We start from the raw sequence: 23,325 nt of genomic DNA, 5'->3' as shown, positions 1-23,325 counted from the left end.
AACACGAAATAGGGATAATGTTAACTTCTGTAAGGAAAAAAAAGATTCACGCGATAATGATGTGGTAGTAGCAGTTATATGTGGTGTACCAGTACACATTTTAATTGACAGCGGTTCTACTATTTCTTTAATTTCCTTGTCTTTACTGAAATATTTTGATTGTGTTCGGAAACCATGTTTTCTTGTTTTAAGAGGTATAGGAGGACAAGAAATAGAAACCACTCAATATGTCACTTTACCGATTGAGTTAGATGATATTATTTTAGAGGTAGAATTATTCGTAGTTTCATCAGAACTTATGAACAGTCCTGTAGTTATAGGCACTGATGTACTTAACCGTGAAGGAGTTACATACGTTTGTACGTGTGATCGTCAATATTTAAAACATGTTTCCAATGAGGTGACTGATGTGTTTACAATTAAGTCTTATAGACATATACCCTTAAAAACCAAAGTTATTGATGAGAATTTACAACATTTACACGAAGTTATTCGTAAGTTTTCAGGATATTTTATAACGTGAACTGCAACTACAACAGATAAAAAAGGTATTATGTCAATCAGTAAATAATCGAAAGTATCGCCTTTCTTAGGTAGAGGTAAGTGTCAGCGACTTCCTCAACATAAAGATTGCAAAATAATCCATTTAGCCACGAAAAAATACGGCACGCATCATATGTGCGTTGATTTTAGCGAGCGACTTTTACCTCCTCTGATTGTTGATCAGTGGATATTTTTTAACAAATTCCGTCACCCCGTTGAATCTGGTAAGGTCCTGTTCTATGATATTTTGAGTAACATGATTAAAGACAGGTTTACTAAATGATAGTGTTGAAAATTGAAACTGATGTCCGATTTACCATAACTTTATGTAAGCGTTCTTTCAATCAACAAGAAGTATGTACTTAGGCTGTACAATAAGTTATGTCAGGACCAGCCGAGCATACAGAGATCTGTGGGTCCATGGTACCTTGACAAGGCGAGAGAACTGCTGAAGCCTGTGCTGCATAATTGGAGAGTAAGTAAAAGACATGCTTCACGTTGTGCCTCTGTCTTATGTACCTGAGATATGCTTCACGTCGTGCCTCTATCTCGTACATTTGGGATAGCCTCACGTCGTGCTTCCTCCCTTATGTTTGGTTTTTGAGATATGCTTCACGTCGTGCCTCTATCTCGTACATTTGGGATAGCCTCACGTCGTGCTTCCTCCCTTATGTTTGGTTTTTGAGATATGCTTCACGTCGTGCCTCTATCTCGTACATTTGGGATAGCCTCACGTCGTGCTTCCTCCCTTATGTTTGGTTTTTGAGATATGCTTCACGTCGTGCCTCTATCTCGTACATTTGGGATAGCCTCACGTCGTGCTTCCTCCCTTATGTTTGGTTTTTGAGATATGCTTCACGTCGTGCCTCTATCTCGTACATTTGGGATAGCCTCACGTCGTGCTTCCTCCCTTATGTTTGGTTTTTGAGATATGCTTCACGTCGTGCCTCTATCTCGTACATTTGGGATAGCCTCACGTCGTGCTTCCTCCCTTATGTTTGGTTTTTGAGATATGCTTCACGTCGTGCCTCTATCTCGTACATTTGGGATAGCCTCACGTCGTGCTTCCTCCCTTATGTTTAGTTTTTGAGATATGCTTCACGTCGTGCCTCTATCTCGTACATTTGGGATAGCCTCACGTCGTGCTTCCTCCCTTATGTTTAGTTTGTGAGATATGCTTCACGTCGTGCCTCTATCTCGTACATTTGGGATAGCCTCACGTCGTGCTTCCTCCCTTATGTCACAAACTGTGAGATACGCTTCACGTTGTGCCTCTATCTCACTTGTTAATAGCTTCATAGCGTAATTTATCTTCTAAGATGTTTAATGTTTTTTTTTGGTAGGTGCAGACTCATCAGATGATGAGGCCATTCGAGACCAAGTTGCTGGAACTGAAGATGTTCAACCTAGTACCTCGTCAGGAGCGGGGCCTAGCAGAGAAGTACAGACTCATTCAACAAAAGAGAACGAGGACGTTCTCATGTCAGGAGAGGCCGTGTTGTTGAACGAAGTTTGAGTGACGTCGCCGGGGAAGTGACGTCGCCGGGGAAGTGACGTCACCGGACAGACGACGTGGAAGAAGAAAAAGATATGAGAGACGGGCGGCGAGGCAGCCATATTGAGTTGACTTAAGATAGAATTGAATAGTCGGTTGCTTATGATTTGAGTTCTTTAATGTTTTTGTTATTTTGCTGTATATGATTGTTACTTGTGTATATTTTTTTCAATATTTGATGATTGATAGATTATAATACCATATATTTATTTGTGTCAATAATTTTATTAATATATTTTTGATTGATTATATTTACCTATCAACATAATACAATTGTATGTAGGTACAGTTTCGTGGGAATAATTGATACTGCCATTACTTCAAACATTTGCACAAATTGTTTGTAGTCAGTGAATGTGCAGTTACTATGGATAGAAAAAATGACGTTCCATGGAAACTATTTTTTTCACGTAGGTGATATTTATAGTTTGATATATTATTTAAGATGCAGTAACGCCAAAATCGAATTAAAATCTCTTTCATAGACGAATGGTCTGTGGCAATAGAATTTATTTATATTATGGCCATCTCTAAAACGATTTTTTGCATTAATCCTTTATTAGTGTTAGGAAATGAGATTTTTTGTCACAAATCTTTTGCAACGATCCGTAGCTCCTACATAATACACTTACATAAAATATATTAATTTAATAATTGTTACGGTAATAATATAATGTTGTTATTTTTGTAAATATTATTATGCAGTATAACTAATATAACGATTTTATTGTCTTAGTCAATTGTTGGAGCGCATGCGCAATAAACGTTAGCAACGAATAATATCTATCACTTGACAACGATAAAAAAAAAATCATTTTATAACTTAAATATATTTTAGTTTATTCATTTCCGGTTAACACTTACTATGTAACTACACTATCTACTATATTTTAGATATAATAATTAATTATAGATATAGTAATTTTATATAAAAATAAACAAATAATAAATAAATTTCTTTCACCCGTACGAAGTGGGGATGGACAGCTAGTTTGAATAAAACATACGTGAAAGGAAATTTAATAAAACGTCGTCGTACATTTGCTATTTGAAAACCATTATAATAACTCTGTAAATGTATATAACATAATTATACGATTAACATATAAATGCAATGACTAGTGGTACTTTCTAAAATGAATGATTACAGGCTGTTGCTTGGAATTTATCATTTACAAAAAAGAGTTAACTTGAGTATAAAAAACTGTTTATAGTTCTTTTAACAAATTCAACAACAAAGCGAGCTGAACTTCAGATTTTCCTGTCGATTCTAGATGCCAATGTGCCAACTGCCAATGTGCGATGATTCCCACGAGTCAGTTGGATAATAGTTACTTAACCACTGTTCATGGATTGCGCAAAACACCCAAGGCCCGCCGTGTGATTATAACCACAATGTCTTTATTTTTCATAAATAATAATAGTAGCTAAAAGTTATTTGCAAAAATAAACTTTGCTCATATTTGGCACGAAGTTATTTGCTAAGTATAAACTTTACTGATATTTGAATTTGGCGCAACTGTTTTAGAAACGATTTAGTGTGTGTTATGAATTCTTGTTGTTGTATACAACATTTAGTTGGTGCGTTTTGACCATTTGAATACAATGTGATACCGGCTTTCAGGGTTGCCAGAGATTATTCTAATCAATATTAAAAATAGTAAATAATTTATATAAAAATATTTTAAATAAATAATGATGTAAATGTATGTTTTCATAACGATAAAAAAATGTTTAATATTACGATAAATTTTAGTTGAAAAACATAAGTTACTTAAAGAATATAATGAATTAATAAATTAAATTAGTAAACTTAGTAGGTTAAACGAATAAAGTTCGTTGTCAATAATGTCTAGCGGTAAAGTAATTAAGTTATCCTGTTATCATTAATTTATATGGAAAAATTAACAGAGCGTAAATAGCATGGTGTTATTATTATAGTTACGTCTTGCATTTTGACTTTTGAGAAGTTAATGTTTTTAATTATTTATTTTATTATTTTATACATTGTTGTAATAATTGAATACAATTCATATCGTCCACGAAAATATCGTAATAATATACTAGCAATTGTATAATAAATTAATATTATGCACTCTGTATGTCAGAAATAAAAGTCATTACACATGACTTTTCTCACTCAGTAGTTTCATTACTATAGATTGTGAAAATATTGAAAACTAGTTTGCACCCACGGCGTCGTCCGCGTCAGCTGTGGGGAGGGCCGAGTGCCCGGTGTTAGGTACTGTAAATTATTTCCTGTACCCCTGACAATGTGTATGCAAAATTTCATGATGATCCTGTGAGTTAGATATGAAAGCGTAACAAATAAACTGACTTTCGCATTTGTAATAATTAATATCATATAAGGACACGCTCTAGAACTCGTACTTGAATAATAAGCATCCTATAATCTAATATAATTTTAATGGTCAAAAAATGCTAACACAAACCAGTCATGGTCAATTCCGATTGTCAACCAAGTGATATAACATTTCGTGTGAAAATACGTCTCAGTGAAAATTATATTTGACGGTGTATTATTGTTCGTTGTTATATTCGTCGTTATCTCACAACCTCGACTGTTTCTTCATAATTCGGAGTGGTACAATCAGATAAGCGAGTTTACAGCCACCCGACCGTTTTAATTGCTGTTTTATGCTCATTACGTACCAATGATACTTCGTACTACGTTTTAATGTTAATTTTGTAGTGTATCGCTGTGTCAAGGCATATATTGTATATTATGATGAATGTGGAACACAACAGACCCCAAAATAATGATTTTTTTGTAAAGGTTTGTTCATCTGCTCGGTATAATTTTTAATTTAAAATCAGTAGCTAGACTCGGTAAAAGGCCCCTTATGATGAGTGGTCACGATCGCTCATATACATCGACACTGTAAGAAATATTAACTAATTTTTCTCATACCCAATCATAGGAACTGGGAAATAAGAGGATAAGTTCCTGTATCTACACTGGCTCACTTATATTTCAAATCGGAACAGAACAGAATAGAATATGTGTCTGGAGGGTAGTACAACCCTAACACCAAGTAAATCGTGCAAATATCACTTAAATATGTATTAAAGTAGTAGTGACTACAGGCGTATAGAGCAATTATGTTATTATTTTATCTAAAACTACTTAATCGCACACGTGTTTTAAGTATGCCATGTTTTGATTTAAAATTAATTACGCAAATACGCTGTATTTCAAACAAGATGGTCCGGTTACAGTAAATAATACAGCTAGCGTTTTTACATTATTACGTTTAACAAAAAAAAAATCATAAGTAATTATTGCGTATAACTTTTTGCTACGTATGTTAAGTACTAATTTTATTTATTATGTACATAGTTCATTGTATGTAAATTTTTAACTTAATTGGTAGTTTAATAATCGTAAAAACCAGTTTTTCTTAAATAACATATATGATTGCCTGAGGCTGAGTGATCTATGCATGAGCTCACAAATTATCGCGCCTCAGTTTACATAATTAGTATAACAAAGGCGGCATCGATAATATCGATATAACATCTTACATTTTCAAAGATTTTTTTTTTTTTTTAATTTACAGACATCACTGATTTACAATTTAAATTATTATTTATCATGTACATAGATATGTTTATATAATCGATGTGGATGTCCACACTAGGATCGATTGCAGTACCTATGAAAACTTCGAAGATTTTTAGTTTTGTCAATAAGTAGCATATTTATATGGCACTGGCAAATGAAATCGATTTTTCCGATTCCTTTATATACTTTACTTTTATCAGTACATAATTTATATTGCTTTTATTTATATTAAAATATGATTCGTAAGTCTTAAGACAATTTTTTTTTCTATTATATTTATTAAAAAAAATAAAATAGATTAAACATAATAAAATCAAAGTAAAATAACAATGCGTAACTGTCTCACTGGGCAAACGATTATACTATAGTATAGTATAGTATAGTACGGGTTGGCGGATTTAGTGGTAGAGTTTTATCCGACACGTGTATTCATTGGTGTTTCCCAGATTTGAACTTGCGATGTTTTGTCAACATTCATTTCTACTCACTGCGCCATCACCGCTCGTATACATAGCTTATACGTAATAAAATACACGATTACCTAAACCTAATCCTAAGTTTCTCACATTCCCAATGTCACGACTGATGTCAGTCGGAAGCGTCAACTATCTAACTACGACATCTAATGTAAGTCCGAATTCTTCCTGAGATCCACAGATAAAACTCGTGAGAAACAGCATTGTTCCTAACGTTTTCGATTTTTAAAATTACAATATTACTTTTAAAAGGTTTCGTAAATGTTGAGAGTTAAAACGTTTTAACAAATGAATTTGTTGTAGTTGAGGTGTGCAGTTTTTATTTAATAATAAATTAATTCTTAAAGTAAGAAATATTGTGTTCTTTTTCATTTAATTAAAATAAAATTATTATTATTACATAATTTGTGCTTGTTTTACTAGTCTTTTGATTTGGAGAAAAAAAAAACTCAATATTTTGAAAACTAACTAGTAGATATATCCGGATTCATCGCAAGCTAGAGCAGAGAGGTTTTAATTAAAAAAAGAACAATATTTTATAAAAAAGGTTGAACGAATACTAAACCAAGATAGTAGTCAATTACTTAATAAATTATATTTAAAAAAATATTTTAACAAAAAACGAATACTCATAATACTTTGATAATATAATATAAGCACTTTTTTTAACTGTCAGCAAATGCAATTTTAGTAAATGATTGACAATAATATGTTTATCTTTTTCATTTAGTTTTAATAAAGCCACATGATAACTGGTAATGCTAGCTAGTTTATCTGTGTGAGAGGCACTGTTTCTTTGTTGGTAACGGATTTTTCTTTCCGACTCATCAATCACGACAGCGTGAAGTCATCGCTGCGCAGGCGCGTCATACGTGCTTTATTAAAATTAAATTGTTCATTTATTTCTTAATGGTAATTGCTATATAAGATTTTTCTTTTACGTTATTTAAAATGATGAAATGTAATAAACTAACAATTGATATCTCAGATTTTAACTTGAATGTAGTTTCATTCATACACTCGATGGCAGTTTAAATTTATTGAGTAATGTTATGATTTTTTTTCTTTTGCTTTGTTCTTATTACATGCGTCACCATGCGTTGTTTTTTTGGTATAGGAAGCTATACACAAAAGTCAATTTTATTCTTAATGTAACATGACGTAATAACTTTTAGGTAAGTCTGTTTCCTTATGTTATTTATAAGAAAAAAATATTGTAACAGTCAAGATTGTCGTTATTTCCCATATAAAATAAAATTGCAATAGTCACTTGAATATCTTACGTGCCAGCATCATTCTGGAATAGATCACGTAGCTGCTAGTAAGTGCATTGCATCGGAAGTAGTCAATCTCGTAGATATTTCCTGCCTAGTCTTTTCTCATTACCTAGATATAAAAATATGGTGGCTCAAGATCGCGGTTATACATAATTCAAATTCAGGGGGATTAAATAAATCCATGTGATTTTATTATTTATTTAACGTATGTCTGTAAGCGTACTATAGAGAATCGGTTTAATAATATTCCATTCCATACCACCAGTTATTATTTTTTAGCAAGCGATATAATTACAAAATTTATCAAAATGCGGATGTAGAGCTCCTAGCATCATTTATCGTTATTATAATATAGATATTTAAATTATAATTTCTTGTAACTGTATACATCTGTACATTTCGGCTTTTATGTCATTTAATCAGGGTATCTTTATGCTATTTTACTGCTATTGTACTTACGTAAATGAATAATGTTTAACTATTTATTTGTTCGTTTATAAAATAATGTACAAAACGCCAACGTCAATTATTTAAAAAAAAAACATAATAATTAATTATACTCAAACTATAAGTTGCTGTTCTGTAGTTACATAATTATAAATGTTTGTCATTGTTCTACAATTAGGAAGTAATATTTTATAACAAAGTTTTGTTTTATAATAATAATTCAAATTCTCTTACAAGTTGCAAGTGATTCTATTTTTGCGCAGTCAACGTAGAAGTTGCCAAACTGTAATATCTTATTTAAGTCCTCACTCTTTAAATCACCTCTTCTGACGAAAGTATTGAAGCTGGCTCGTCATTTTCGACATTAAGTTATTATAAGGCAAATTACTATTATTACATATTATAATATTACACTATGGCTCAAAATTAATCAATACGTGATTAAGCGAGCTTAGAAAGAGAAAGGGATCAAATGTCTTTGTAAACAAAGACGCTTTCAAACAAATTAAATGGTATCGGAATTGCTAGAAAACAGTTAAACACTATCTATCAGATAACTGATAAGTATTACCCATTCATGTCGAGAAAAAGACAAATCTATCAGTGAAAGTGAGCAAGAAATGCAGCTGTTGTTGTTTTCACTGGCTTTATACTTTTATGCCTGCTCTACACTTGTCTGTGTCAAATGTGTTAGGTGAATTGTATAAGTCAAAATCTTTACTTTCTAGAACTATACACAAATAGTTTTTTTTTTATGTTAAAGTGATTGAATAAAAATTGGTAATATTCTTTTTTCTTATCTGTATTTTTAAACATAAACTATATGTTACGATTAATTAGTTTTTTATCATAAGTAATTTTAAATAAAGTACTTAATATCCATACGATAAAAATTACGATACGTTTAAAAAATTAAACGATTCCCGTATAGAACCAAGTTTAGTTTGGGTAGCAGGTCATTTAACGTGTAAACAGTAATATAATAAGAATATATCCCAAATTTTATTATAAACTTATTCTACATTCAAATATAAAAAAAATAACATGAATTTAAACTTTGTTTTAGTCTAACGTTAGTGATATTTTCAAAAATACATATTTTGTTATTTTTCTGGTAGAGCCGGCAAAGTGTAGCGTTACCTTACTTTCTATATAAATGTTTAATAAAATTGACGACTTTATTGCGTGTCAGTTTTTATATCATCGCAACCTTCATTTACCATTTGCTTATAAACTGTCTTTTATATCATATTTGCAATTAAATATTTTTAGGAAAGCTATAAGAAATCCTTGAATATATACAACCGGGTAAATATAAAAACAAAGACTTTTCTTTAAAATTATGTATTTGTAAGGAAGCAAATGCAATGTAAATTGTAAAAAATAAATAAAATATTCTATATATAATAAAATATCTACTATTCAATAACATTCATTTGCTATTACTTAATTTCAAATCAAAACTACATTATTTAATAATAATAATGACTGTTGTTTGTAACATTTCAATTGAAACTATATTTTGTCATTGTATACGACAAAAAGTTCTCGTCTTTAGTGTTTCCTAACTTTAAAGAAATATATTTCAATGTATTTATTGCGATTGTCTAGAAACCAGTCACGAAGCTACGAAATATATTTGCAAATTGTGAATTGAGTCTTTAATTGTTGTAATAAAGTTGAAATTACCTTAAATTAAATTAAATTTTAACTTTACTCAGCTAAAAGTGGCGGAAGCGTGTGATGTAATCTCGCTCTGTTGAAGCTCTTGAATTGAATTTCGTGACCAAATTTGCTTAAGAGAAATCATGATAGGATATCAGAACTATGAATTGGAGACCGGCAGTCATTATATTTAATGAATAGTTATTTTTTTGGAATTTAATATAAAACTAATATTCATTTCTATTAGATTAACGTCTATACCCAAGCCCCAATATAAATTATTATTTATATAATTTCAATGAAATCCAAATAAATAAAATATATTAACATTTTTACGTTTAAAGTATTTGTTAAGTAGTTAAACTAAACAAAACGATACAAATTATCGATAAGTGTGGTTAATAGTATGTCAGTTTTGGCAATATCAAGATCTGTTTATCTTATAATGTAAATATTTACTCCATTGTTATATTTCATTCCAGATTCATGGAATACTCATATTTTAATACATAATGGATAACACTTTCGAAATATGCTTATGGTATAATTATTTAGTGTATGTAGGAAAATCGTTGTTTCCGTTCGCGTTTATTTATGAAGATTTAACAAAACTATAACAGATATATAATAATCATACATATATTTTAAACCATATATGTTAACCACAAATTGTATATGAACAAACTGGCAATATGAATATTATATTATTGATTTTCTCAAAATTAAAGTTTGAAGCAAATTCACATTATTTTGAATATAGTGATCCTTGTCAAACCTTGGCGAAATATTTGATATTACTATTATAATGCAGTATAAATTTCTATTAGTCGACAAAAGTAATTAAACCCAATATAAATGTTATTCAAGATATTTTTGGGTATGTTAACATCGAACTAACAAAGTATATTAGACAAAGCAAACAGCGTCACGGATGTAACAGAAGCAAATATTTCAGCGCATATTGTGTTTGTTCAGGGCGTTGAATTAAACAAAAGCTGTCAAAGATGGCGTGCTTGAAGGGTTATGTTGTTCACTCTGACTTCGCGGGAAAATCGCGGCATGAATTCACATTGTTAATCACGCGAGTCTGGAGTCCGTATTATAAACTATCATATATTATATCATAAAATAAAAACAAATTACCCTGCGGTGTTTTTAAAAAAATATTCGTGCTTTTCCACTTAGGGCCTTTGCTTCACTTAACGTAACTTATGTGTAAAGAAACGATTTTAATTTGTCAAAATATAAATTTTATGTTTAATATAAATATGTATATTGATAGAAGAAAAAGGAAAAATAATAAAAATGAGTATTATATTCTTTGACGTTTTATTTCGTTAATAATTAACAGGGTTAAAATATGAAACGTGATCCAAATTAAAGTAAAAATTAAACGAATTGATAAAAAGAATAGTTTGTAAATAAATAGTTTATTTAAAAAACTCAAAACTCTATTTTGTTAGTAAAACTAAAGACTTGTACATTTTAATGAAGTAAGTATAATTTTTTTTTATTGTTTGTAATCTCTCGTTTAAAGATGTCGAGACAATTATATTCCCTCAAATGCCAAGGTAAATTTGCGACTTTTCATAATGTCCTCTCTCGGGACTAATTTAATTTTTTCAGAGAAAAGCTTCAAGTACATAAATTTTACTAAACCTTTTGCAACTTGAAAAACAATTGAATTTGCAACAATGGGGTCCATAAGTTTAGTTACAATGACTTGTTCAGAAATTAGACTAAGTTTTTGAAAACAGAAGGATACTTGAAATATATTGTAGCTAAAAAATTCACTACAGCAACAATTAAGTAAAAGTGGCGTGTAATAAAACAATTTTTTTTTTTGTTTTTTCATGCGATTACGCTTGATTTATACAAGACTTTACCTTCACAGGACTTTTAACCTTTTTTACCAACCGTAGCTCGGTTTTCCTTGTGAATTTAAAAGCTTGATTTTCCTTATATTGCAGGCAGTTTTGGCTTTTAAAAATTCCAAGTTTCACTAATACTTTTTTTTTCTGCTGTTTTTCATCACATTTAATATAATTTATTAAATAAGGAAATAAATTATAAGTGATCCAAAAACTTAAAAACTTTTTTAAATGGTTTCGATTTACTCCTCAATAACTGATACAGTCTGTAAATGTCTCACTGCGGGTATGCGGGGTGTTGGATACACAGTTTTATCCGATATAATATGAAGGTTTTGTTACAACGCTTACCTTCACAACCAAGAATGAGATGAATTATATAATAATAAATACGCACATGGTAATTTAGAGATACTTTAACGGGTTTATTCTGTGGCTAAAACTAACGTGTTCTCATTCTAAATATTTTGTATCTATTTTTCAAATATATACAAAATATAATAATCTTCAGGATCTCATAATCGAATAGAACATATTACAATGTTTTAATTTAATAATATAAAACGACTTCAAAATTTAATAAATATAAAATATGAAAAACAACACAGTCCTAAGAAACATGACCGATTTTAATAGTGATAAACATGAGAAGAAGATTCAACCACATCACCAAGGTGTTTATCATATTTTTATTATCTCTTTCAAGAACACTATCGAGGAAGTTGCAAGACACAATGAGGATAACCCAACTTATTCTGGGAAACATAATGCAGATAACCGATTTGCTCAACAAATACTATCGATGTTAGGTTAATATATGAACTTTTTTTGTGGTGAAAAGGAGTATAAACTATCACGTGTTTGCATTGCTTTATTTTATTGTTATAAGCAATGTAAGGGGTCTCTTTTCTATTAAAACTTGGTTACTTGGTTGGACTTTATATTAAATATTAATATATTGTATTTAAAAGATATTAATTAAATAAATATATTGTTAACTACAATTCTGACCTATCTAGTCAATCTAATCAGTCAATTAACATGCTTAAAATCCGCTGTGTCACAACAATGTAATCGCGTACTTGCATATTTTATTTGTTGGAAATGTGACTTTATTAGTATAAAGGTTTAGTAATAGACTTAGTAATGTATTTTTTTTTGTGTAACATCTTTCTTCTCGCTTTTCTGCAATCAATGAGAGTGATTACGTGAAAAAGGGACGGAAGTGTGTAACGGGAAGTCAGAAAGAAGTTAAAAGAAAAAGAAGAAGCGTGTTCTAAAGGCTTTGACCAATGAGCGCATGGTAGGTACTAGAGCATGGCCGTCACTTTTAAAAAGGTGATTTTGCGATAGGAAATAATCCTATGCGACTACAGTAAGGCTCGTTTTATATTCATTATTTATTTGCAGTTTCGTAAAGAAGTGCAAGTGGTCCTGGTCCTTAAACTGCAATAAATATTCAATGTAAAGAGTTTTATTTTACTCGAGAATTATTTTAATATACGTCTTTCATGAAACTCTATAGATCTATTCTCTTCTAGGTATCTAGTAAATTATGTGTAAGATCAGGACAAGTACATAGGTTCTGTTTAGGTTCAATACTAAGTGGTTTAAGCTGGTTTGTTTTTGAATTTTTAAAGAAATTGCCTTGGAACCTAGCCAGCGTCTGAATCTAGAGCGGGCTTTTGAATAAATGGTAACAGCGAACCTATGACTAGTAGTTTGGCAAGGAGTAAGTTTTTTAAGAGTACCGCAATTTCATGTTAAAATAAAAATCTATTGTTAGTATTTAAAAATGTGGCCTCAACAGGATAATGATTTTTCCGTCACACATTCAAACGACAACGTCAAGCTCTATAAAGAGCAAAATTTATTTCAATAAATTGATGTAACAGTAAACCATCTTATAATTATCCATATTTTTTTTCCATTTACTTCATTTTCGTTACTTTTCTTTTAATAAAAAATATATTTGTATTCCCCAATATCATAAAAATTCTAATTAGAGTGTGAGATTAGATTCACATGGATAAATATTTTGAAAGACCAATATATACTATCCATTCCACTTTTCTTGAAATTAAATTTTAATTCTTTGTTGATAAATTATGAGTATAGATAAAAGTATGTATGTATCTGTGTAAAAAAAAACAAACATTCCACTTTCATCATCATTCATTTCATCATCACCACAATATTCATCATCATGTAATGTAAACGTTCGTGAAACGTTTTTGAAACAAAAAGTTTTTACTTTTTTTTCACATTTATTTGCGTGCATTACCTCGATTTAAGACCAAAGACATTATATTTGACGCGAGACTTAGACATTGAAACTACTTAATTTAATAATAAGATATCTCTCTAAGAACGCGAATACACAGCTAATTTTCCATTTAAAAAGTTTTAAATGTCTTTTGCATGAATTGAGCTGTTAGAAGTTAAGGCGTGCCAATGTCGTGATTGAGTCAACATTAGATCCGTACCAATCCTATAAAACGCAACGCGCTTAAACGGTTTACCGAGAAATAGTAGGCCAATATATGTGGTGTGTATATATTTGAACCTGATGGAATGAAGCTAATGTCTGGGAATAACAAAAGAAGCTATTCGTGGTTTTATTAAGTCATTAAAAATACGATTAGTGATTACTAGTTTATGGTTTACGACTAACAGCAAGTTCTAAAACTATATAAATGATATTGTTTTACACGTTAATTTAAAAAAGTGGAATGACGGAGGACTAAATAATTGACAGGTATTGGGAAAGTAAGATATAAATTGTTTAGCCCTGTCGGCACAACTAAAAGCCAATAATTATAAATTGTTTATATCGTAAATCTTATGTTTTCATCGAGAGGTAATTATATACTACGTCTATGTATTTCGAAATATAAATGATAACATTAAATATGGTATTCATTCGGGCATATAACAACGTTTTTATTTTTTAATTTTTACAATAATATAAGAGCAGCAGAACAAATAAGGAATTAGTAAATGATGATTAGTTGCTAAATAATGCTTCGAATTTTATTTTGTTAGACAGTAAATAATTCCGTTTATTTATTTAAACCATATTTTTTATTATTTTTAACCATGAATAAAACTAATTTTATAACAAAATATTTAAGTCAGTATGTACAATACGTTTAACTAGCGTAGTTTAAATGATGTAGAGACATATGTGGGAGTTAGGACGGAATGGCAACGGTTAAAAGAACAAACTCGTTGTATAAATCCTTTTGGAGATGTCCTAGTTGCCTGAATTAATTGTACGTTTGTTGACAGCACAAACAAATTATTATCATAAAACTCTTTTACATGTCGGGCTATGTGAAATGCTTATGAAATTTTATTTTAGTTTTATTAAATTTTTCGGCATAAAATTGTAGATTTTTTTTTCTATTTAATGAGATAAAGATAAATAAGCTGAAGACATTCAACTCAAAATCCTTTAAGTTTATTTATTTCCATTTTTCAATAAAAAAATATTAAACTTACTTATTAATTTCAAATAATTACCCACATATAAAATATAATATTTAAAAACGAAGAAATTTCGATAAATACTTAGTAAAATATAATAATAAATAAAAGTAACTAAGTCAAGTACGAACTATACTAACTAAAAACTTTAAAAAAATAATATTACCATAAAAAAGAGCAAGGGAAATCCGCTAGCATAAAATGTTGGTATCAATATAAATAATGTAATTATTATATTATAAACAAGTTCTAATAGCCTTATTTGTAAATTAAACAGACCTAGCCAAAATTCAAAGGTATATAAATAAAACTTTATATTAAAAGGAAGCGAATAATCTAATTGTCTGGCGAACTCGAATCATGACCTTATGCTAACCGGTTTGCGATTCGCAAACCTAGTACATTTTTTTTTAATAATAACGATTAGTCGTGGTTCGAAATTGGTTAGATAGACATAATGTTTTAAAATTAAAAGTTATTATTCAAATAAGCTCTTACAAGATATTTTGATTTATAATTTTATTAAATTTAAGCAAACATAAAATAAACTTAACGCATGTTGTATCGAACTGAGTGTTTAGATGGTAATTTTTATCGAGAAAGACCGGCAATTTGTACGTCATTCGTTACTCTGTCATTAGTGAAATCACACGCATCATGTAGGGTATAATCTTAATCACGACTAGGTCCTTCTTCGGTCTAGCGGCTAGCTTGTAAGGCACATATCCTGATATTCTTGGTTCAAAGCTAGCTCAGGCCATTCCATGGGCTTTTTAAAAATTTTCAGTTGGCAGTGCTTACATTTCAGTGCCAGTGAAAATGTGTATACAATACAGCAAGGTTTTTTTTCTGACAACATTTGGGCACACTTTATTATTTAATGCATATTTTGCTAACCTTCGGTGATATTGGATTAACTGCCTTGATTTGAATAGAATAGATTTAATAAATTAATTTTAATAATGAGCAAAAAACTGTTTAAAATGTTTTAAATAAATTCTGAATTACTAGTTACTCCAAAGTTTACCATACCAATAAAAAAACAAAATGTATAAAAACAGTAACATCAATGTTAATTGCTTTTTTTTCTAAAGATAACATACGAGTATTTCACTGCAACCTTTGATCTGAAGTAGATATCTAAAAAATATAATGTTGTAATAATTGCCTTTTGAAAATACCCTCATAACGTTATCATAGGAAGATACATTCCTCATACTTGGTGGTAGGGCATTGTGCAAGCCCGTCTGGGTAGATACCACCCACTCATCATAATATGTTCTTTCGCCAAATAACAATACTGTGTATTATTGTGTTCCCGTTTCAAGGGTGAGTGAGCCAGTGTAACAAAATGCAAAAGAGACATAACATCTTAGTTTTCAAGGTTGATAGAGCATTGGTAATATGAGAAACTATTAATATTACTTACAGTACCAATGTCTATGGGCAGTGTTGACCCCTTACCATCAAGTGGCTCTTACCTGTCTGGCTTACTATATTAAATTAAAAATGATACCGAATAAATGTAGTCCGGTAGACGACCAACCTATGACTCCAATATGATTAAAAAAACATCTCAATTGAGATCATTTAATGTATATAAAAAAAAAAAAACATAAGGTTTTCATCGTGGAACGCCGACTCTTAGCCAAACCCAAAATACTTTATTCCATTTATGGAATCTTGTTGAGTTCTTTGATTTAGTTATGAATTAACGAGATCAAGAACCTCCCCTTTTGTAGCCACAATGTAAAATTGATTTAAATGATAAAATACAACGACATAAATTAAACTATTTGAACGAGGTGACCAACCTAACTCTTTACGTAGTTTCTTTACCAAGTAACACACATTTTAGAATATTGTCCAGTCTACTAGATAACCAAAAACCTCCGAAGTATTATTGATGTCCCATACTTTAACAATGTCTAAACTTATAAGAAAGCTTCGATTGTGGTAATTTTCATAAAGCACGTAGAGAAACTTTTGAATGTTCTCATGTGACAATAACGTCAACGTAGATATATGTACTAAAAATGTGTTAAAGTTTCAATTATAATATTTTTAAATAATCTGTGTCAACTTATCCTGTGTTATTATTTTTATTTTCAGGAGATTAAAGCAAATTACCCTATACTGTCGAAGATGTATTTGCGAATGTTATCAAGATTTGGGTTGCACGGCGCCGTTTAGTAAAATGTCTAGGCTGTTAATTAAAAGGCTAGTTTTCTGCAACATACATTATATTAAAAAAAATTGTTCATTTTATTTCTATATAATTGGATCGAAATAAAGAAATTTATATAAAAATATTTATAAATAATAATAAATAATCTTAATACTCATTTAATACAAATCTGACTTTAGTATAAATATGATTAGTGATCTTATTCCTAAAATTTACTTCACTCCTCGATTATAATCTTAAACGAAAATACTTTGATCATCTGGCTGCGTGAATTTGTGTTTCGTGCCTCATATCAGTTTTGACATTACTTTTATTTGAATCTCGAGGCTCCCGATCATATCCGAACTCGTTAAGATAACTAAATAAGGGTATAACATTTCTCAGGAGCACTTTAGTTCCAAACTTGTCATATTTTTCAAGAAATTTCCTTATTATTATGTATAATATATAAAGATCAACATTTTAACAAAGCAGAATTCTTAAAACTTCATACTAAAGCCGCAAATTTGTTAGTCAATAACATTCGACCCTGCGATTGAAGTGTTTCGAGGCAACTTTTCACGAAATATTTTAATTTTATTCGAATAAAATTGGCCAAGTTTTAAATAAGAATGTACCCTTGCTCCATTTACATGAATAATTAAATTCATTGTCTCGACCAGGGCACTGCGCTCGAAGATGGTCTGAAAGGTGAGCTTAGAAACAACCTTGCGGTTAAGTTACGGACTAAGGTTTTTTTAAGTACACACTGTATCTGGAATTTTTTAAGCTTAATAATAGATCTTAAACTATACTTCAGGGTCTTTCTAAGTCTCAATATATGTATATATATACATATATATGTTTAGTATAAATCCAGCTTAAATTTATGATTTCTAAATAAATATATATACTTTAAATATGAACGTATTTTCAAATTAAAAATTTGAAAATTAGGCTCAGTACTAAAGTTTCTTAATTTTTTAGTACGTTATATCCAAAAGGGTCGTTGGCCGCTAATAATAATGACCTCACTTAATGCTAAGATTTTTTTATACATTTAGCAGAGAGAAATAATTTATAACGATTTATTGCCAACACTTCAATCAATTAATCACTAAAGTAAGATTTCTTTTAAAGTCTACCTTATCAAATCTGCGTAAAAAAAAATTTTAATATGAAAATGTTTATTAAAATCTCAACCAAGTAAATGTTATAAATAAAGCATCGCCTGTGACATTCAAGATGTTTAAAATCATTCCTTTTCAATTTGAATTTTACCAAAAATATCGACGCCTATTTTGTATATTTTACAATATTTATTATATACAGCAAGTGGTCAAACTAGTTGTTATGGTTACAATCAACAATCAATCAGCCAGGGAGCTGGCGAACATTTAGGTATGTGATTTGCTTATATCGATAGAGATAAATTAAATAAAGGTATATAAAATAATCTTATATAAGATATATCAAATAAATCGGTTGGTTCAATAAATAAGATTTACCACTATGCATTTTGGCGTAATAGTGCCTTAAATTTGTAAAAGCAAGTAGGTACATGAAATTATTTTCTTTTGTCTAAAGGACGGTGAGAATCCACGAGACAATAATACAATATATATTCCGAGGTGTAGTTGTAAAAGGCTCTTCTAAATCATCTGCTCATTCATTTTATGTTGTAAAATATTATTGTAAAATATTTTTATACTTATAGTCTAGTGGAAATAGTAATTACTACAGCTGATATCGATCGCATATACGAGTTCGTACTCGATCGATGTTATCGACTGCTCATAAAGTATCACATTATATATTTTTGGAGATTGATGTATTTTTTTAGACGCAATATATTGCCTGCGGAACATAACACGTCTGAATATTTATCTGATGTATTTAATTTAGAATCAATATTAGAGTCAATTCGAGAGGCAAGCATGGGTAAATAAAGTTCTGTCACTTGACAACACAGCGCTACCGTAGTGGCTGACGATGTCTGTGATGTTTCGTGTATCTTAATAGATATTATTAAGAAATGTCTGCCACGTGTCTGCAATTATAAAAAAATTTGCTAGCCAGCTCCCTCACTATTAAGTATATTGAAAAAGATGTGCCAGTCTGTCGAACTTGAAGTCACAATGATTTTAACTTGAGCGCATAACACAGATTCATAATATATAATACGATAGTTTCGTTAGTGTGGATGATGATGCATAATACGAATATTTTAAACGTACTTCATATTATAGTGACGTAATTTATAAACACATTACATTTTTAAAGAACAAAAGTAAATTGCATATTTGTTGTGAAAGCTTTTGAGTATTTATGTAATCGTATTGTAATTGTACGCATTGTATATGTATGTGGACCATAAGTCTGCCTGGAATATTTATAACTTGATCATAGTAGCCAGTCTAGTTTAAAAGGAGTTGAAGTAGTATCCTGAAGTTACGAAGTTCGCATTGTAACACTCCCCTCCTGATTCCTCGGTAAGCACATAAAGCCTGCGCTTGAAATTAAATCTTATATTACGTTTCCCTATCTTTTCAGTAGCGGTGGAAAGGTGGAATTAAATCTATCCACAAAATATCATGCTGACCGATTTCAACACAAAAAGTGAGTGCACCAGGTACTCACTATTTTCTCACTCTCATAATCCGATGGACAACGGCAAGCGGACATGACCGGAAATAACACAGACTCAATAACTTTTTATTGCCCCGAACTGGAGTTTGAACCCAGAACATGAGGATCTGGAGCCTAGTACTAGATATAAATTTAGTCACTAGACCAACGGGGCAGTCAGTCGTAAGTAAATATATGAACGTATGTATGGTATATTTAAATACACATACATATATAGGTTAAAATTTTACACTATTAATCAAGATTTAGCAATATCATTTCTGAGTAGGAAACAACGCTTTATGTCAAATATCAAGACTACTTATTACTTATTATATTTTTATCTGTACGCTGATAATAATAATCAGTTATATAGATATAAGAGATAATAATAGTCAGTCATAGTCTATTACGTTCAATTTTATTTTACATATTTTTATAATACTTACGCAGTTAGCAGGAGCTTTACAACTGAATCATTGGGTATGTCGATGTGGTTAACTGAAAAAAAAATTCAAGGTTTAAAAAATGAACGGAAAATCACACTGACACAGTCTGTAAATTATAAATAAAGAAACATGTTCTGTTAAAATATATTTGTTTACTGCAATAACAAAAAATAATTATTATTAAAAATTAATATTTGCGCTGAGTTGTGACAAAAACGCGAATGTAATATTTTTTAGTCAGCATTGAAGTAAAAACTAGATATTACCCACTATTCATCTTTTTTCAGCAAGGAAGCGTATGTGATTTATTTATTCAAACAAAATAATTTATCTTGTTATAAATTAAAAATAGTGACTTTGGCAGTAATAATATTGGCTTAAGTGCTTTATTTAACGGATGCTAAACTGTTAGCATTCGTTAATTAATTAACCATATTAATTAGCAACTGTTCAAAGTTCGAGTTGTTTGGAAAAAGAATAAAATCGAAACGAAACGGTACCAAGAAACAAGTCCTTTGCCCGGTTTTCGCGAGGCAGCTGCTTTTAAAAAACAAGTTTGGCGATCTGGAAAGGCGATTGACGCTGACATAATATGGCCTTCACTGCAGCGATGAACAATAAACGTAGCAAGGATTTCTTAACAACATATTTTTTATTTTGTTTCATTACCAATTCAGGGGATAACCTTCATTTCAAAAGATATATTTAATGTCTCTTAGACTAGATGGTTATTTACTTGAACTACTCAATGTTCTATATAAGTATAAGTTACATAATTTATTAATTAAAAATATTTATTGTATAATAATCGAAAGGACAAAGAATAATTCTTCTAAAAGTACCTTACAAACACAAATATTTTATAAATTACTGCGATGAAAACAGTTTTTTAAATATTTTTAGGTTTAAAAAAATGTATATGTATCTGAAAAATGATTATCGACTTTCCAAATTCGAATTTAGTTGTATCCTTCTCTTTCTCTCTAATATCATGTACAGAAATGTTGCAAGCAACTTCAGTAAATAAAAACTATTTAATGTTATAGGTATGTAAACCTACATATTATTAAATTCTTGCGTCATATTAGAAGGAAGCTGAAATTATATCCTTCAGATATGTAATTTCGGTTTTTACTGTATATAATTATATTTTTTTTATAGACGCATTTTCAAAATAATTATGTAATTCTTGACAATTGTAAGGTGTAGTTATTGTTCAGTTATATACAATTTACTACAGTATTCTTATATAACATAATCTTAATTTCATATTTAAGATACTTAAAGAAGTATTTTAACTAAAAACCTAATTTACATAAAGTGCAAATACCTTAACCAATTATAATTTAATAGGTATGTTACATAAACCTAGAAGTATAAGAAGTAACAGCCCATTATTGCACCATTGCTGCCTCAGGCAAAAACCTTTGACAAAACGAAAAAATTTGAAGCGTGGTTGAGAATAACTTCTAAAGCATGTATCTCTCCACTCTCATTACCGTACATGAGTTGAATAGTAAACAAAAAAAAATACTTGTGCTATACCGGATTTGAACCGACTGTCAGATGAATCCACGTATTACGTTTACGGCCGATATATTAATACCCGACCGCTCGCTACTCAATTTATAAGAGATGCGTTAATATTCAGCCTTATTTTAGTCTACACTTATATATATATAAATGAGAAAACGCTTTTTATAATGCATCACTAAAAACAAAACTACAAAATCCATATATGTATAACTTAAACCACCAGAAACGTGTTTCGAAAAAGGTTTTAGTATATAATATTATTATATAAGCTGCACTTCGTAGTATCACCCGCTTTAAATTAAGAATATCATTGTAACAATGGCGTTTTAATTTTATGTTCTTGAGTTCCAGTGTATTAAGTTAGGCTAGATATTGATTTTTATTAAAAATATGTAGCTGCGAATTTCATTGTATATGGTATATAAGTCTGGATTTGTGTCGTAATATAAATTAAGAAGACCAGACTATTATAAAAGATTTTATTGTAAAAACAAACTTATATTTATTAAGTACTAAAACATGTTAATCAACATTTTATGTGCACTACCAAAACTTTCCACTTATTAAGTGTTACCTTTATACACAGAATTCAAGTGTCGTAAGTTTTATTAACTTTATATTTAATTAGGGATCTATAAAAAAAAAGATAATCTTATATGTATTTATATGAATTATAGTTTTGTACTCTATGACATAACGGAACTTGTAGCTATACATAGCTATAATATCTAGTGTTGCTTAGAATTCTAAGTAACCGGAACTTAGTTTACGACCAATTTGTCATAATACAAATCGTAAAAATATATGCAAATATTATAATGGTTAGCTGCATAAAAAGTTTACTTTATTTTACATAGAACCCGTTTCACTTGCTCAGTCATTCACTTTGTTAAGGATAACTCATTGTCAGACTAACTTGATTTGGGCTTAACTAATGAAACAAAACTAAACATGAATTTAATCTTTAAGTCGGTGAACTATTCGATTGATTTTTAATAAAATTGTCCTGTTTTCGGTTTTCTCGTCATAAATTTGCATTTTTTTTTTTGTAAGTAAACCACAGTACGGAACACTTCCTGGTAGACTGGTTAATACAATTTAAAAAACCTCTGCCTTGCTAATGTATAAAGGCAATATAAAAAGTATAACAAATTTCGCTTTCGCAGTGATAAGAATACGAAACAGTCAGATCTCGGTATCAATTTCAATGTAATCTATAAACGTGTACCGAAGTAGTTTAAATTTCAGTGTACAATTTCCAAACAGAGGTGAAAGGCGCCAAGGCCGATGGGCAACAATGGTTTTGATACCAGTCAACGGAAGACGCCTCCATTCATAATAGGAGCCTTCTAGAATAGTAATTGGCGCCATTTATTATCTGGAGCCTATTAAAAAGATTATTGTCGGATCCACACATAACAATGTTGTGATTTTGCATAACGACAACTTCAAAATACAATACAATTTTACACAATTTATTGACGACAATCTTTTTTTTAATTTGTTTATTTTTTTAACTGTTGCCTGGCATTTTTTGTAGCAGACTTCTCTTCTCACTTCTCAATATTAAAGATATCTTAAGAACGTTGACATTTTTAAATTGTATTAAAATACAGTTGTTGTGTAAACACAACTT

At 30.0% G+C, this 23,325-nt stretch overlaps 1 protein-coding gene across 2 annotated transcripts in view; it reads right to left on the bottom strand.

Annotated features, from left to right (window-relative positions):
• The window catches only part of LOC113396407 (uncharacterized), a 51,018-nt gene that overhangs the window by 10,460 nt on the left and 17,233 nt on the right, over window positions 1-23,325 (bottom strand). Inside the window, exon 2 of one of the 2 annotated variants that reach the window (XM_026634327.2) lies at window positions 20,154-20,205. The exons of the other annotated variant lie outside the window; for it this stretch is intronic. The gene's annotated coding sequence lies outside the window, so the exon portion shown is untranslated. The remainder of the gene's footprint in view (window positions 1-20,153; window positions 20,206-23,325) is intronic. 2 annotated transcript variants of the gene reach the window in all.

Source organism: Vanessa tameamea, chromosome 6, assembly GCF_037043105.1.
Source record: "Vanessa tameamea isolate UH-Manoa-2023 chromosome 6, ilVanTame1 primary haplotype, whole genome shotgun sequence".
Taxonomy (NCBI): domain Eukaryota; kingdom Metazoa; phylum Arthropoda; class Insecta; order Lepidoptera; family Nymphalidae; genus Vanessa; species Vanessa tameamea.
Note: the sequence above shows the minus strand (reverse complement) of the source record. Positions and strands in the feature narration are given on the sequence as shown.